Genomic DNA, 6000 nt, shown 5'->3' on the forward strand with positions numbered 1-6000 from the left:
CTTCTGTCTCGTCAGTCACACAGTGCGTTCAGGAACAGCATGCAAAACACAACATCCACATTAGAACCCGATTCGTTACATTATTATTCCAATTTGTATTTATAATTTAATTGTTTTGGTATGTGTAATTGCTATTTGTAAATTTACCAGCAATATTTATTAAGGATTTAGCTTAAGTCACCAGTAGGTAGATGGCGAGATCGTGTAAAGCGCTTTGAGCGCCTTGAAAGGTGGAAAAGCGCTATATAAGTATAACACCATTTACCATTTAAGTGTTTGGGCAATGGAACAAATTAATGGAATTACAATGTATTCTAATAGAAAAATCCTGCTCGACATACGACCATTTCGACTTACAAACCAGGTCCTGGAATAAATTCAATTCGCATGTAGAGGTACCACTGTAGTAGGGAAATTGGAAGTAATAAATACGTTTGTCTCAATCATATTTTTACATCCGAATTTGCCTCAGAGTCATCCGATTTTGATGATCTGCCAATTTTAAGTACTGATCTAATACCGGAGCAATGTATTAAGGCGATGGGGTGGGGGCCACATCCAAATGTATAATATTTCCATATTACAGAAATGAGCGCTCTTGCACGATGCTATCTTACTGTAAGCTAGTACAACATTATCTTACAGGTGGTGTCAACTTCACTTTCTTCTGTGTTGCCATGTTGCGTAGTACAAAAAAAAGAATGTTTCTTTTGATAATATCCTTGTACATCGATTAATTTGTTGCTTTGTAAATCTTAAAAATAAACCTAAATAAATACAAATCTCGATTTTTCACCTGAATCCGATCCCTGGAAAAAGACGTAATCGGGACTGATTTCCGATCACATGAACAGATCGGAATCGATCCTTAATAAAAAGCATTTACATAATACGAATAACAATACTCAAAATATATTCCTTATCTACAAAAACAAATTATGCATACTTGTTAGTTTGTTTCTGCAATAAATATTACTGAGTGCTTTCTTTCATATTAACTCATTGACTGCCATTGACGGTGCTAGAGGCCCAATATTGTGACGTCTATCATTATAAACATAATTCATAAGCAAATTCCCTTTTTACGTTTCATTGGGAAGTCTTTACTGTGTCATACAGTTAACTAAATTTCATCACCAAAAGTTAAATGTTTATCATTGGCCATAGGAAAAAAAAAAAAGTTGAATTTACAATAAATAAACCCAACTGGATCTTGACCCCCCTGACAAATGTTTGCTTTCTGCACCAGTGGAAATGTTTGTGGAAAGACAATCTCAAAGTCATTTCCACCCGATGACTTCTGTGTGTGTGAGAAATAGAAAGACTGTTTACAACTGTATGTGTGTGTGTGTTTTAATGTGTCCGTGTGTGATGGAGAGTGAAGCCCGCTGGAGGAAACCAAGAAAAACACTTCAACTACAAATTCACTTCTTGCAAGCTTGCTCACTTTCTCTTCCTCCTCTGCCACCACCTCGCGCCAAAGAGTGCCTGAGAGGCTGCGGTACCAGATCAAGACCGCGCGTGAGCGTGTGTTTGGAATTAGTTTCTGACTACAGGTGCTTGAGCATGCCCTTCTGGTTTCACAGAGATGAAGCCAACCATCTCCTTCAGCCCCAGACAAACACGAAACACAGGGGGGTTGAAAATGAGTGCAACAAAAATTGCAAATGCAAATAAAGTGGCACAAACATTGTCAAAAGAAAGCAGATTCCTTCTGATCTTGGTACATTTTTCATTAATTTTGTGATAACTTGTATTCCAGAGCTAAAGAGGGAATGGATGCTCTGAAATAAAGGTGCTTATTACTATTATATATGAGTACTATGTATTGGAATTACTTCAACAAAAGCAATCAACTCATCTACCACACATATATCTACTCCTGAGTGAATCAGACCTATTAAGTGAATCTGTTTAAATCAAAACTATCACAATGCAAAATCCAATACTGATGTGTGAATAGATTCACTGAATGTGTGATTACACTGTCATAGAGCCCGAGTAATGCAATTACTAAAGAGGGTCTTTGGTTCACAAGGTTGCAGTGAAACAATGTTTTGAGATGTACAAAGTAATTTACTATAAACTGGAAACACACTGAATGAAAAGGTCGATATAAACTGACATGATGATTATGAACATGTTGGTTGATGATCTTTGTCATAAGTCTACCACACAAATGCTATTTTTAGACCGTGATGTCGCCATCGTAACGTGGAAGTGGGTCATTATAGACACGCCCTCGCATACAATCCATGTTATTTCTGCTTGTTTTCTCCGGTAATCTTTCAAAAAAGAACATGCGGATGAAAGACTGTAGCTATTGAACTTGTAGAAACGACTCTAGAAATTACGACATATGAAGGATGTTTTCTTCGTACATTTCCCGAAACCAAAAACTGAGGAAAAAATGTGACGAATGGATCAACTTGCGCGGACGTCCAAAAGACCAGTTTGACCCAGTAAGGTGAAACCATTAACATTTCATATGGATAAAACCTTCTGTTGCGGGGCATGGTCCTACAGAAGATTAAGAGGTCAGTCATTTTGATATTTTTACTTATTTATTAGTGTGGCGTTTTGCCGTGCTGTTTGTGTCTGGAAGTGTAAATAAATTAAGATTTGTTATTAATGAAAAAATTAAAAGTGTTCGTTGGCTGTCACTGAGTAGCATTTGCGATCGCTACACAAAAATAGCAATGTAAATTGCCCCCGAGAACAGTCAGACGCAAGACAACCAGTGGATATAATACATAAGAAAGACAGGGCATATGGTGGTAATGGATAGATTGTTGAAACAGGAGAATGTCACTGTCAGTGGCGTAAGGCACTGCACACAAGAAAAAGGTGTCCATAAAAAACGACTTTTTCCAGTCTTTTTCAGCCCTCGACACTCAGTACATCTCTAACTGAACATTTGTATGTTCTTCCACATCTTTACCAGTTAATTTGGCACCAGGGACATCATTTTTGTACAGAATTGAAAGTTTTAGCTCAGTAAACATCTTGTTCGTACATTATTTCCACGCATTTACTATTAGGGACAGACGAGAGGTTGACCCGCCTAGTAACAATTGCTAACGTCATGAATATTAATGAGCAAAAGTGACGTGTTGCTTGCGGTACACCATTGTGATGTTGCACCACCACTGGAAAAAGGAAGTTGCGGAAGAAACACTTAACTTCTAAAATAGACATTTATCTAATGAGTTTTTCAACTTGTATAATAATATCATAATCAATGTGCTTAAAAAAAAAATCGGCTTTAGACATTGGCGATCGGCTGATTTATTTATTTATTTTAATCGGTATTTGAAAACCCCATACGAGTCGACCTCTAAGTGCCGTTGATGCCGCTAGATGTCTAATCCATTTTGACTGGGATGTCCAGTAGCGGTCATTTGCTGCCACCCTCTCCCAGTCTAATGGGTTGGACGTCTAGCTCCATCAATGACAGCCTATGAGTTATTATAATAAAAGGGGGAATTAAAAAAAAAAAAATTTTAAAAATCAAATACCGTCTTAAGGCTTTGGTAGTGTAGGACGTATAGTCTTGTGTAGTTGCTGCCAAGTTTGACTCTGCCAATTTCCCCAAAAAACAGCCATCACTGGTCCAAAACCTGGATAAGAAAAAAAAAAAAGGTAGTAGTTCGACATAAGAAGTGCTTCCAGTTTACACACAGTTGGCCTATTCAACAGAGCAAAAACATACAAAATACAGTTTTAAAAGTTACCGTAATTTCCAGACTATAGGCCGCCACCCACCATATTTGATACGAAAACGGCATTTGTTCGTAGATAAGCCGCACTGGACTATAAGATGCAGCTGTCCTCACTGTGGTATGGGGTCTTTACACCAAAAGATATAAACCGATAATACTGTATTTGACAGCAGCATCATAAGACTGCCATAAGAACAAATGAACCACCATGAAGCTTTGAACCAATTGGCTGCAAAGCGTCATTGCTTCAGGAAGCTTCATTTGGCCATTACTGCTCCCTTGGGTGAGACAGTCAACCTCTGCTGACACCTGCTGTCAACACTCTTGCCGTCTAACATGCTTCCTAGCATGCATTGCAGCACTACAGATGTACTTAACCAAAATTCATGTTATGTGCCAATTCTTCAATTACTGTTCCAGTTGTATCATTAATTTCTAGTTATTGTATTTGATAACACTTTTTTACAGTGGCGCCATGCGATTGTCATAACATCATCATGATTATGACATGACAATGCCGTGTGCATTAATGAATGTTTATAACAGATGTAATTTCGTGTCATCCAGCAAATTAACTTTTGAATGGATGTAAAATATCAGAGCTGGACAAATGGAGTTAGTGACATAATTTGCCCGATGACACATAATGACTTAGATCATAAGCATTCATTCATGCCCATCATAGTGTCATATCATTATTGACGTTCTTATGGCAGTGTTATGACGCCGCTGTCAAAGTGTTGCCCATTAACCCAAACAAAAAAAAACAAACAAAAAAAATCAACAAATAAGCCACACTTCACTATAAGCCACAGGATTCAAAACAAGGGGAAAAAAAGGAGCGTGTTATAGTCCGAAAATTACGGTAGTACTCAACAAAAAGAAAATAGAAAGGCACATCAAGATGTATTGATATTCAGTGAACAAATTGAATCCTAGCCCTTAGAATTGCAACGGAATCATGAAGTGACAATAGATTCTGCCTCTAGTGAATCAAATCATCAATTGCAATTGTTTGGACCCAGTGGAGCGACACCCCAAAGTTAAGACGTAGCCGTGTGTCTGGGTGACTTTGTGACAACATTTGTGCGCATCCCAAGCTATTGTCTCGCTTCTCTCAGCTGAAGCCAATTAGCTGCACCGCTCGGCCGCGCCAAGAATACACAGACACGCACGATGATACGCTACTGCGATTTGCATTCAGACTTTTTGGGTGAAGAGACAACATTTAAGAAGCAATCTCTGGAAAAATAGTTTGAGTGCACATTGAGGAAACGGCAGAGTCGCTTGTTGCTAGGCTACGGCACGCAACGCTTGTGCCTCAGCACCACTGCGGCAATTAGTTCCATATCGTCTTCATGGGAAGATACTCCGGAGAAGATGACAACATGCTAAACTCGATGGAGAGTTTGACGTCAAAGCTGAAGTAGTACTAATGAAAATTCGTATTTATAGGACTATGTGGCAAATGATGACCAGTAGATGTAAAAATTTTTTTTACATTATTTACAATCAAAAAAGGTTCTAATCCTTCTTTGTCACATACAGTGATCCCTTGATTATCGCTGTTAATGGGGACATGAGCCGATCAAAGAAATTGAAAAACCACGAAGTACCGTCAACCGCCCCCCCCCCCCCCCCCCCACACACACACACACATTTGTAACATACATTTTTTGTGTATAAAATTTCAATATGTGCTATTGTGCATATAAAAAACTATAAATGCATATTTTATCATTAGAACATTGGTTTGAAACATACAAAATATAAATTACATGTAAAAATATATATAATGTACATTCATCATCTCTTTATGATACATGTGCAAGTGTATCTACTGTACATATGTAGATGTAAAGTGTACATAAACATGTTTTTAGAGCCATTTTATTCATATAACAAGATACTTAACCCTTAAAAACCTGCAACATGAAGCAATTATCAGAGAATCCAAAAATTTGAAAAATAAGGTCCTAATGAAACTTTTTTCAAATTTGTAAAAAGAAAGGTCAAAACGAATATGTGTAATAAGCGCTCTAATATCTATAACCCCTTGCTAAATCCTTTTTTTCTCATGGAACCTACAGATGCATGTTTTGACTTGCATCCATCTTTTTTTTCTGAAAAAAAATTTCAAAATTCTGAATTAGTCTCACAATCATTAGGTGTATCAAATGTGATATATTCGGCAATAAAAAGTTAACTCAAATCCTAAATGCACTGAGGGTGCGAAAGTTGAGTCGAGAAGTAGCCAGGGATCACGGTATTGTGTGTT

This window comes from Corythoichthys intestinalis, chromosome 22 (genome assembly GCF_030265065.1).
Source record: "Corythoichthys intestinalis isolate RoL2023-P3 chromosome 22, ASM3026506v1, whole genome shotgun sequence".
In the NCBI taxonomy this organism is placed as follows: domain Eukaryota; kingdom Metazoa; phylum Chordata; class Actinopteri; order Syngnathiformes; family Syngnathidae; genus Corythoichthys; species Corythoichthys intestinalis.